Here is a 12,813-nt window from a genome sequence, read left to right as displayed (position 1 = left end):
AAGGCAACTGATCCACCCACTCTGTGCAGCAAGCTTAGCAACTGAGCTGGGCATAGGGAGCACTCAGCACAGCATCCTCTCATGGCAGGAGGGTTGTCTTACAACATTCACAGAAAAATCTCTACTGCTGCAGAAGGGAAGTGAGAGAGATACTGCCTGGGAATAGACATCTGGCATGGGCTGCCATAAGGAGGGACAGCCTTAACCAGAAATGAGCAACTGGAATCTTTTTTGCTGATATAATCAGTGAAAATTGCAGAGCCAGTGCTGATTATACAGCTGTGTGGAAAATCATTTGTGCAGTCTGTTTCAGTTGTCCCCATGCTAGCATGCAAAGCTCTATCCTCCAGTGTCTACAAGATGACCAGCGGCAGTGCAATAGGAGCCTACCATGGTGGCCTGACCTTACAAGGTGCTAAGTTGTCTCAGCTCCTGTTTAATCCAGTGGAAGCTGAGGATGCACAATGCTTAATCAGAAGTATAATTGCTGGATCTAACCCTACAGGAAGGAAGGAAGGTTGAGGGTGTCACTTACAGGAACCCTTTTTTTTAAGTCCTGGACCTCTATTCTACACCTATTGGGTACATCTACACAAGATGTCTGTTGCAGAGTGGACTAATTTGATCCACAGTAAACATCTCACCATCTGCACATGTGCCTCTACGAGGGCACAGGAAACTAATAAACTCTGCAGTAGGGTAGAACTTATCATTATAAGTCCTAACCTGCTGCAGACCTTTTTTCATGCACAGCAGCACACGTGTAGATGCTGACCCAAATGGCTGGGGCACGAGGGTGCTTCAGTGTGGGGGCTGTAGGCCAGCTAGCCCCACACTGAAGCATCCTCATGCCACAGCCAGGCCCCTCCCCAAGGCCCCTGCCAGCCTGGGCTGCTCCATTCCAACTCAATGTGCTGCAGTTTGGGCGCACATGTAAACAGTGTGCCCAGGAGGTTCCAGGGACCAATACGTTCCAGAGCAATAAGCATTGGAGTATATTGCTGTGCATTAATGGTATGTGTATATGCACCCACTGTGGATTAGAATCCTCCTTCTGAAACTTTGACCCAAAGAGGAAACTATTAAACTTCTGTTATAGCCCAGAAACTTTGTTATACCATCATGAGGTTAGGAGGGTTATCTAGTCCAGCTCCCTGGACAGTTGCAAGAATAGCAGTGTATATTATAATCTATATTGTCCTCATACTTATAACACCCATCTGTTCTCTGGGAGATGGAGGCAGTGTCTTTTCTACAGGTGCTCAATGTCATTCAGTGGAGCTCCGCTTGTACAGCAGATGGAATTTTGAGTTACCAAACCTGAATCAGCATTAGCACATGCACTGGTGGTTATGAACCACCACTTTAAGCTTAGGCAACGCATCTAAATAGGTAAGTTATCAATGGGTCCCTGACAAGTCAATCTGAAATGGTATAGAAGGAATGTATGCTTAGAGCCAAACTTTTCAAGTGAGGCAGAACAGCATCATTTGCACTGCTGGGAGGGTTAACCATGTTTAACAGTGGTAGAAAGCCTAGAGCCCTTTGCTGTATTTAACATTCTGTAGTGTTCTAGTGTTATATTTAGCATCCCTGCTCATCTGCTTGGACATAACACTCTTTTTTCTTTTTGTATACAATGACCCAGTGAAATCCTGTATTGATTGCAAGGTTTTAATCACAGGATTTTAAGGCATTTGGCAGCTGTAGAACAACATATCTGACAGATCTTTTGTCATTACATGTACCTGGGTATTCACTGAGATTGTCAGAAGCAGGTAATATGTAATCATTTTGAGATGGAGTCTGAAGTCCTTGGCATCTGGGATTCTTCCCACCATAGCAGAATTCTTCCTTCCTATTTGGACTGTACTCACAATTTCAGCTATCATTTGTTGTGGCTTCAGATGTCTTAAAAGTCAACATGGATGCACTTAAAATATTTTATTGTAAAGTATTCACCAACTCTGGGGTAGGCAGTGCAGATTTTTTTTTGTAATGGACACTGACAGTTAAGATATTCTCCCAGCCCACATTATGTTCTTCCTTTCTAGATGCTATAGCAGCAGTTCGTTTGTCTGGAGTGGGGGGGAAATAAGTGTACTTTGACTGGCAGCTCTGAATATTCCCTGTCTACTGGAGGCATTGTGGTTTAGTGAAGAGGAAACCAGAGGCTTCTCAGTTCTAATCCTGGCTGTTCTGCAGAGTTGTTGTGACTTAAAGCAAATCACTTTACTTCTCTGCACCTGCAAAATGGGCTGACATATTCTACCTTGCAAAATGTGCTGGGGTTTTGTGGATGAAAAGCACCATAAAAGTCCTAGATTAACTAATTCTTATTATAAAACATATTTTTACCTCTGCTTTCACAGCACACTCTCAAGTCAGTAGGAACACAGGACTGGATTGCATCTCCTAAAGCATTATATTCAGCCCCTATGTTCAAAGGAACCAATTGCTCAAAAATTCCCCAACATTGCCACTTCAAATCCTCACAACACACTTACAAGGTATAAAATCAGAAACACAAGGAAGTGGGAAGATGAAGACAGTGTTACTGCAGTGACAGAGAATAAATGGTTCATGTATGCTACTAGGAGTTAAATGTGTCACTGGGTATATATCTACATATGCAATTAATGTATAAATGAATAAATTCTGGCACAGTTTGCACCAGGTTCTGCAGCATATTGAGCAGCGGCACAGGACCCCCAGCTGGCACAAGGCCCGAAGAGTCAGCTTGCCAGCCCAGGGCTTCTCTGACTCCGGTCAACATGCTACACAGGGGCTGGCTAGGGCATGTAGGGGCTCCAATGTGGGAGTAGCTGGAAAGCAGCCTCAGCGCTGAAGCACCCTCTTGACCCAGCCAGACCCATCAGCATCTACACGTGTTGCTGTGTACTAAATAACTCCACCATAGGATAGTACTTGTGTTTACAGGTACTAACCTATGGCAGCATGTATTAGTTTACTCTGCGGCCTAATAGGGCCACACATGTAGATGCTGAGACTTTACTGCAAAGCTAACTAGGCAACTCCACAGTAAACATCTTGTGCAGACATCCCCACAGAGACTGAAAATTGGTCCACTCGATACAGTACTGTATTGAGTGACTGCTAAGTATTACTATTGCCCTTTACTTGATGGCTGATTTGTGCAGAATCGTTTTCAATACCTCAACCACAACTTAAATGAGACAAAATGTTACTTAGGAAGATTTGTTAAAAATGGGACTTTTTTCCCTCTGTTCCATCTAGCTGTCTTTTCTCTCTCATGATTAGCTATACTTGCCTTTTGCACTTCTTCTCCTGTCCTTTCTCAACACAGCAACAAATCTCTCTCCCTGTCACTTTTGCTACTTGCTAAATCAGTGGTTCTCCACCTTTTTAGACTCAAGGCACCTCTCATTGGATTCAAGGCACCCTGTATTTTTTGTGATTTGAGCAGCATCCCATTTTAAAAACTCATTTATTACAGTGCTTACCTACTTGCAGAGGGGCCAGGTAGTGAGAGGGGGAGAATGGTCAAGCAGGGACTGAGGCTGAGCCTCTGTTTATCTGCTTATCCCCTCACACCTCAAGGTAGCGTTCAGAAGATCTCATGGCACTGTGGTTGAGAATCACTGTGCTGAACCCATAACTTCACAAATATCTATGCTCTGATTTTAGACCTGAAGGGTAGAGGTTCCTTGGCCAGTGGGCTCACAGAAGCCCTTGCCTCAAAGGCAGCATTGACATGAACTGAATAATTAAGATACTGACCTTTTCAAGAGGTCTTTGTCTCAACATCATTCTAGCAAATGGAAGCAGTAATTCAGAGATGCCACAAAGTCCTCTGCATGAACATTAGGTCTTAGCCAAGTAATATGTTAGGGAGGTCCCTCTCTGAGGAACATAACTTAGAGGACTGGAAGCATCCTCCTGGATCATCAGATCCAATCCCCTGCTAATGCAAGCCACTGTTATAATTTTACTCTAGTGCCATATTTCCCCTTCTGGGAATGTCTTCGTTGCAATTGGTGTTTACCAATTACAGGGTCCTGCACAAGATGGCCCTGTTTTTTGAGTAGGGTTGCTAAGCAGTCTTAGCATATGAATAACCACCACCATGGCTGATCTTGCAATATCAACCATTAGCCCCATTTACAACCATTGTGAGGATGTGCCATTCTGCTGCTCACATAATTAACATCCCCTTCTCATAAAAAAAGTCCTAAGCAGGCAGTTTAAAGTACCTGTAAACCCCCTTTGCCCTGCTGTAGTGATAAGAAAGGGACTTTACTGAAGCTATAGATCGGACCCCATGCATTGGTGCTATTTCACTCAAGCCAGTAGTCACATTGGGACTGATTCACATCTCCCTGATACTGCTGTAAGCTGAGAAATGTTTGGTGGAAGCCAATGCAGTTATGCTGATATTTGTAACATGAGGATTCTCAACCAGGGGTCCATGAGATACTTCGAAGGGCGTAATGCAATATCAACACTCTTAGGTGTGCAAACACCCTACACATGAGTCACAAGATAAACTGAGAGATTTCAGATAAGAATTTGAATTTGAAGAAGTGTCAAAAACAGTCTAATCTGTTGTAGCTTTTCTGATTTGTTTGCAGCAGAAGAAATACTCTATCTTTCTGTAGTCAAGAAACAAGTGAAAGGTGAGAGATGTTGTTTACTGAGGGGTGCCTTGAGTCTAACATGGGGTGTCTTGTGTCTAAAATGGTTAAAAACCATTGATGTGAGAGGAGAATTTTGACAATTGACTTCCATGGGGTTAGGGTGGGGGGCAGAGTAGTTGGCTTAATAGCCATGAAAATCAAAGTACACTGGTTTTGGTTCAATTCTTCAGCAATGAGGCAATCATTGAAATCCCTTGTTTCTTTTTCGCATCCACAAAGTAGAATTTCAATCAGATTCTCTACCTCTGGGAATCCCTCTCTTACAAAATTAGCTTATACTAAAGTTAAAACCCTCAGTATCTAGTACAAGAGAAATATCAATAAAGTACCCAATTCCACACACACATGTGCGTACACACACACAAATATGTATATTTGTCTCACTTTAATTTGGAAACCTGGAGCAGACTGGAACAACTTGTGATGTCTCTCAAACAGATGGCTCTGGCAGGAGGATCTGGCAGTGAGGCGGATAGCATCCTTGAATTCCTTTCCCTGGCTGAATACATTGTTCCTTCCCCTCATATAGTTCAGGTGGGCAGTCGAGTCAAGTTGTCATGATGACGTGAATGCCAGGGCAGAGCATGGCTTTGAGAGGGAAAGCAGTATTTATTCCCACACTGGGTTATTTTTAAAATGCACAGTGATCTCAGTGACAGCATCCATATTTGCAAGAAAGGGATTTGTGTATTTAGATCCAGATTCTGACTATACAACTTGACTGCCCATGTTAGAAATAATAAGAAGCTGTAAACCCCAGGGAGAACTCTGGGAGGCACCATGCCTCAGGGAGCAGCACACAGCATGCCTAGTATACCTAGAACACCGTTCCTTTGGAAGATCAGGCACTGTATTTCCATCTGTGGCCAGTCCCAGTACAACCCAATGAGGAGATAGGACTGAGACAATGTCTACTTATTCCCCTCTCCCCTTCCTATTTAATTTAATGGCATTTTTACCATCCTTTCCTCTAAGCAAGTACTAGAAATTGTTACCATGGTTCTTCCCCTTCTTCCATTGTGCTTACCTGCAGAATTTTCTTTCATGTCTTCCAATGGTGTTGCCCTTCTCAATTTTGCATCCTCCCCTCTTTTTTCTCTCTCTCCCCTTTATGCTGTTTGCTTCTGGCACTGGATTGTGTGGCTGGGAGAAAGGTGCATTAGCACAAGGGTGTCAAACATACAGCCTGTGAGCCAAATCTGGGCTGCAGAGCCAGGTCTTTGAGCCCAAAGCCTTGATGTGGGGGGAACCTTCCTGCAGCTGTAGCCAAGTGCCTGGGCAACAGCCACTTTACTGGAGCCCCAGCACCACTGCAGGAAGGAGTATGGAACCACAGCTTGTTCCCATGGTGGTAGCCAAGCAACTGGGATACCAGGCTTCTTTGCTTTGGGTCCTGGACCCGAAGGCAAGGGGGTGGGTCTGTGGACCTAGTCTGGCCTGCAAGGTGGGCCTTGAACCATTCATCTGGCCTGTAGACTGATCCTGCACCATGCCGCTGGCCCACAGGGTCAGACAAATTTGACATCCCTGTATTGGCATCATCCTGAGCAATGCATGTAGACTGCACTTAGGATGGTGTGAATCTGTGTCCCTTCTGACCTTCTTGTTTATTGGAGTAACTTGGCCCTTTATGATTTTAAGCCATTAGGACTGACTGTGTACTGTGTTAAAAGAAGAGCCTTTCAAATATACCTTAACTTCCCAGACTCCACAAGGACTCTAGCACAAAAGATAACAAGGAAAATTCCGGTGAGGTGGGAGAGATTTTTCTCTAAACTTGACAAAAGCTGAGCCATCTGGATGTGACACACTCATCACACTGGTCCTTTCAACACCAGGTACTTCACTCCTTTCAGATTCACGTATACCTCCATCCCACACAAAGCTGGTGTTGTCTCATTATTGCTTGTCTAAAATATCAACATCCCAAATGTGAAATCTGGCCACTCCTGTTATATCAAGCGTTATGCACAGTAAAGAACCTCCCACCTGGCTGCTAACTGCCTTCTCCACCCCCATAATTTGTGCAGTGTTCCCCTTCTCAGTGTGGGCCTTGGCTGTGGAGGCCCTGATAATCCCTTTTTATTAGTGCACAACTGGAATACCTCTGCTGGGGACAATGCAACTACAGCGGTGAAACTGCTCCACAGACCCACCCACTTTGTGGCTGGTATTCACGGCTATTCCTGCATCAGTGCAGGGGGTTGGACTAGATGACTGTTCTAATCCTACAATTCCATAACAAAGCTTCAAGGTAGTAACAGATGTTTAAAATGTTCCTTTTAAGGTGGAAGGGCCAAAGTTTAAAGCACACGGTGACAGTAAGGAAGAATCCAATGTCATGCCAAGTCATTTATGCTCCTTGAACTGCTGGAAGCCCTGTACCCAGCTAAGACTGCCAGTGTGTGAACTGGCCTGGAGAATGGTTATAGGTGACCAGCAGGGATCCTGGTTTTCTCTGATTTAAAAAAAAATTCCCAATCTTCAGTTAAAAAAAAGTAACCCCAAATCCACATTTTTCCATTATTAAAATACCACTAATATATATGTGTGTGTGTCTGTATATTAGAGGTGTTTAATTTAAACCACAGAAAAATGCGGATTTGGGGGGGTTTTTTTAACCAAAAATTGGGAATTTTTTTAAATTAGAGAAAACCAAGATCCCTCGTGACCAGGCAGGAGCTGAGCTCTCAGTGCCTCTGTTGAGCACCCTTTGCTGGTGAGACTTCAAAGGAGCCCAACTGGGTTTTAAAGCTGTGCTTCACAAGTAGAATGGCCCTGCTCTGCTTTTAGCCTCAAATTGCATTATCTTCACCTGTGAGCAGGATGAAATCCTTTAAAAGGAATGAGAAGGAAGGTCCCTGCCTTTTTCTACAGGAAGTTAAATGGGGAAATTGGCAACAGGCCAGCAGAGATGCATCTTACAGACTTGCGTCTGCTCTGGGGTAGACCTGGACTATGGGGTAGCTCTGGCTGTCAGTGCATGCTGCAGCAGATCTAGTTCCCACCACTTGTCATGGCTATGACCCTAACTTCTGGGGACCCATTAGTAGCCTGGCAGGCTAGATATAGCAGTTCCATGGGCCAGATCCGTCCTGTGGCCATGTATTTGACTCCCCTGTTATAGACTAACTAAATCAGACTAATACAGATAACCAACTCTGCTCTTAGGGAAATTGGAGCAGGTATGAGGCCAGATCATAGGATAGAGAGGCTGTTTCCTTCTCTGTTAGAAGAAGGAGCTGTGGTGAGGTTTTGATGTTATGGGTGTGTTATAGTGGCACATTGTATAGAATTGAATGAACAATGATCAAAACTTCAGGGAAATGAAACTACACAGACCGCATGGGGGAAAAAGGCAATGGGGAATTCCATTCTTTGGCTCTGTGGGGTCAATAAAAGTAGGAAACAGCATTTCACTGAAATTTTACTGAACCCCAATTACTTGCCCTAAGGCAGTAGTTCTGTCTTTTAGATTCAAGGCATGCTTTGGAAAGTGCCAACTCTTAATCTTTGCTCATTTTTTGATTACAGAGTAATAATAGGGTAAGTCTTCTGTTGTAAAGAAATCAGAAAGACCACAAAAATTGCAAAGACCACAATACATTTTTTAACACTGTGGATTCCCATTTAAAATATCTGGAAAGATGCTAAAGAGGGAAGCTCTTTCCAAAGAGTATTAGCTTCTGAATCATTTTCATGCCTAACAATGCTAACATTGCATGGCACCCTTGAAAGGATCTCAAGGCACCCCAGGGTGCCATGGCATTCTGGTTGAGAACCACTGCTCTAAAACCACAGATAAGTTCCTTAAAAAGTGTGCACTAACTTTTGTGTTCTGCTAGATTGGTTCTTCCTAGCCTCTTCCATCTGCTGCCTTTGCTCACATATCCTTTATAGCAGTCAGGGAGTTGCTTGGCTGGAGAATTTTTTCTCTGAGCCTTGCTCCCCCTGTAGTGACCTCTTAGGGTGTGTGCAATGGAGCAGAGAGCTTATAGCTTGTCACTTCCCTGCTGCCCACTCATTTACAACTAGCAACCAGACCAGCCATTGTACCCGGTAAGTGCAGTAATTTAGCTGGTCCCTTGCAGCATTTGAAAGGACAGACAAAAGCAGGCCAGAAGCTGTTTCTCTTTCCTCCAGGGAGCCTGGGGTGGAGCAAGTGAATTTTATTTCCCTGCTCAGTCTACTTAGCTGTGGAACAAAATCCTTTACTAAAGTTTCACTGCATGCTCTTACCTGAAGGGGAAGGGGTCAGAGACCTCAGTGGTGGACCCACCTGCAAAGAGGGGACTGTCAGCCTTGGGTCCCTGTTTAGGTAGCTCTTCCAGGAGAGGGAGCAAGCAAGCTGTCTTTTGAAAAGACCTTCCCTCCTTAGCTGCCCCTGAGCAGGATGTAGAGGGTGTGGCGTGAGATTGTGGTGCATGATATACCTATGAAATGATTATGCGAAGTTTTTTGTCTTCCATGTACTATAGTTCATGTGTCTCATGTGCAACTCTCCCTGCGCCTGAGTCTGTTTTTGTATTGTGTCCTATTGACATAGGAGCTGTAAAGTAACCCAAGGTCTATCCCATGCATAAGATCCTATCCTGCCACCCCCCACCCTTCTTGTGTAGGGAGTGAATTAGGAGTGGCGAAGAAAACTGCTGAAGCCCTCTGTTCTGCCTCCGTTTCTGTTTCCCTGGGGAATGGGAAGTAAAAGATAACTTAGAACAGTCATAAAGTTACTCTAATTTGTGCTGGCAATCTCTGGAAAGCCCTAGTTCTACACTACCTTGTGTTGCCTCTAAAACTTTCTTTCATAAACCTGTCACTGTCCAGAGATATTTCTGTGAAGAATGCAGGCCATAGGCAGCATTGCTGGAGTACAAATAAGTGCCGATAATGATGACGCAGAATCTGGTCACTTCCAAGTCCTGAGACCGGCACCTATATAGTCCCCTGAGCTCCAGTGCCAGCAGTGCTTATTGTCCCCTGAGCTCCAGTGCCAGCAGTTCAGTACTGTGCCCTCTCAGGGACACTTTCCTGCCTTGTTCTCTCCGGGCAGGATTCCGCAGTCCTCTACTATCAGTACAGCTACTCTACTCCATCACACTTGTGGTGCCAGTGATCTGGCAAACCTATTAAGCCTCGTCAGGACTCTGACACATTTCTCAAGTAGCATTTGTGCCTCAGAGGAACTGTCCCAAGGTCACCCTTGCCCAACCAGTCAATCTGATATTTCTAGTTCAGCTCATAGTAATTATTCACTCTTTGGTCCTCCAGCTTGGCTAAATGAATCTATTAAACTTAACTGACTTCTAGTTTCCACCTTCAAGCTAGCCTCTTGCAAAAAAAGAGATTTTTTTTGTCAGAAATTTAATTGTGAAGACCACCTTTTTAAAAAAAAAATCTTAATTTCTAAGCAACTTGTTTTGATTTGCTTCAACCATGGGAAAATTCTCCATTGATTGAAAATGGGAATATTCACAGTTATATTTGATAGAGTTAAAAAAAATCAAACTCTTATGCTCTAGGGCAAAAGCCGCTCTCTGTCTGATGAAGGTGAGGTGGAAATTCCCCTTGGAAGCTAGTTCTTTGATCGTTCACTTTGATTGTTGCTTGAGTACTTGAGAGGAAGTTGTAATGTTGGCCAGTGAACCTGTTTTGCAGTGCTCTGTTCCTATTACCCTGTGAAGCAGAAGGCAGGCCAGAGTGACACCTTAGAGCAGTGATTTTAACCTTGTTGGACTCAAGGCACTCCTTGGAAAATGCCAGCTCTTAGCTTGTACTTGTTTTTTGATTATGGAAAAATAATAGAGCAGTTCTGTTGCAAAGAACTTGGGGCCTTGTTACACAGTAGTTTGGGGTGGCTCCTGTAGCTCTTAACCTCTGGATTGTCTGCACAGTAACACCTTAAAGTGGTTTAAAGCAGCGTTTCTCAACCCATGGGTTGCAAGAACATGTGAAAGGGCTGCGAACAAACTTTAAAAATGGAATCTTCTTAAAGGAGAAAAACGTGGGAAACTGGCTTTCTCCTTGCAGGCTGGCAGACTTCCAGCCTTCAAGGGGCTGCTTGGGGTCCCCCATGCCACACACACCCACCACCTGCCCCCACACACCAGGGAGCTAGGGCCTGGGGGCCAGGGGGCAGTGGGTTGACAGTGAGAGGCAATGGATAGGGAGGGACTTGCCATCCGTGTTTAAAAATGGGTCCTGGTACAAAAAAGGTTGAGAACCACTGGTTTAAAGCACTTGTTATGTGGCTCAAAGTTGTGCCTCTCCAGGGCAGGATTATCTCTTGATTGGCACAACCCAGCTCCTGTTCCATTATGGTGTGGCCACTTCCCACAGCTGTGCCATTCAACTTAAAAGGTGTGACTACTCCACTTTTACTAATGCCGGGAACATTTGTGAGGCTCACAGCACAATGTGCAACAAGGCCCTCCAAAAGACTTCAGTGGGGCAGAGTGGTTATGACAGTACAGATTCCTGTTAGAAATTTCTGGGTTTGTCGTGTGAATCATGTATGCGTGTTTGCACAACTAACTGTTAATTTTGTGCACTACCCCTAAAAAGATCCCACAGCACCCGTCAGTGCCATGGCATCCTAGTTATAAACCACTGCCATACAGACTGATTGGGTCAGAGAGGAATGAGTTTAGGCAATAGCTTCCTTAGAGTGGCCTACTGCCTCTCTGCACCAGGCAGGCTTAAAGGTGACCCCCAGTCACACCTTCTACCTGGCTTGACATACAGAGCAGGGCTAACGACCCTGTCAGCCTGTGAGGAGCTCTGCATCCGTGAACCTGGGGAACAGCGGGGAGGGGAGGGGTTGAGAAGGGAGGCACATGTGTGTTGGGGCTGGGAGAAGGGAAGGGTGTATGCATGTGTGAGGAGGAAGGGGAAAGGATGAGTGCGTGTGTTGGGGAGGATGTATTTGGTAGCTGTGTTGGTCTGGCACAAAAAGAAATGCAAAACTGTAGAACTCTTGGTTCAGAGATGATACTTTTTATTAGACCAACTAAGAAATTGCAAAAAAAAAAAATCTTTTTCTGCAAGGTTTCAGGCACACATGCCCTTCTGTGTTGGGGGGGGAAGAAGAAATGTGTGTGTGCGCGTGTGTGTGTCTGTGTCTGTAGAGGAGGAGAGGGAGGGGTGCGTGCCAGTGTCACCAAGTCCACTTATAACTGGAATTATTTTGTGTTTTTTTTAAAGTCGCTTTAAGTTTTTTGACAGTCATGGGTTGATAAGCACTTTCACTCCCCTATCTTTGAAATGAGGTGGGCTTCTTTTGGGCTTGTTTTTAAAGGCACTGTCGCTTTTTTTCTCATGAGGCTTGGCATTACTGGTGTGCACACACACGTGTGTGTGTACGCTGTGGTAAGGAGAAGAGGTATGTGTGCATGGGGCGGGGGGAGAAGAAACACGGTTCCAATTACACTTTGACTCTTGAGAGGGGTCTGCAAAAAAAAAAAAATGAACTAACTGGTTCATTGATTAACAAGTCCAGCTGAGTAAAGGAGCAATCAGATCGGAGACCCCTCCCCAGATTATGATTTTCAAATCTTATAGGGGCACTCAGCCCCCCCTAAGCTCCCTCTTAATTCACACCCTGAGAAAAAAGGTGTGCACCTGTGTTGGGGGAAGAAAAGTGGGGGGGATGTGGGTGTGCGCACGCTGCAGAGAAAGAGGTGTGCTGAGGAAGGGAGAAGAGGGTTATGTGGGGGCAGGAGGAGAAGGGGTGTGCTGGGGAGAAAGAGAAGGGTGTGTGGGTTGGGGAGAAGGCGAAGAGGTGTGTGTGTTGTGTTGGGGGAGGAATGGGGTATGTGTTGGGGAAGAAAAGTGTGTGGGTGTGTGTTGGGGGGAAGCAAGGGCAGGTTGAGGGAAGAAGAGGTGTGTTGAGGGGAAGGAGAGTGGGGTGTGGGAAGAAAAGCTGCGTGTGTGTGTGTTGAGGGAAGGAGAAGAGGTAGGGTGTAGGGGGGAGGGGGAAGAAAAAAGGGAAGGGTGTGTGTCGGAGGAGGAGTAGAGAGATGTGCCGGCCTGCGGAGGGGAGGGCTGCGCCGGGGGAAGAGGAGTGGGTGCGTGTGGCCGTGGTGGCGAAGGGATGAGGTCCTGGGGGAGGAAGGGGAAAGGCGGGTGTGCCGGGGGA

The 12,813-nt window shown here is 45.3% G+C and overlaps 1 long non-coding RNA gene across 1 annotated transcript; it reads right to left on the bottom strand.

Annotated features, from left to right (window-relative positions):
- Nucleotides 1-5,778: 5,778 nt before the first annotated feature.
- Nucleotides 5,779-8,979, bottom strand: LOC109316041. The gene is made up of 2 exons (XR_002102641.1): nucleotides 8,919-8,979; nucleotides 5,779-5,822 (listed from the first exon to the last, which is right to left on the bottom strand). It is a non-coding gene; the product is annotated as an uncharacterized LOC109316041 (long non-coding RNA).
- Nucleotides 8,980-12,813: the final 3,834 nt, after the last annotated feature.

Source organism: Crocodylus porosus, unplaced genomic scaffold (assembly GCF_001723895.1).
Source record: "Crocodylus porosus isolate Cpor-Errol unplaced genomic scaffold, CroPor_comp1, whole genome shotgun sequence".
Taxonomy (NCBI): Eukaryota; Metazoa; Chordata; order Crocodylia; family Crocodylidae; genus Crocodylus; species Crocodylus porosus.
The sequence above is the reverse complement of the archived record's forward strand: the minus strand, read 5'-3'. Positions and strand labels throughout refer to the sequence as shown.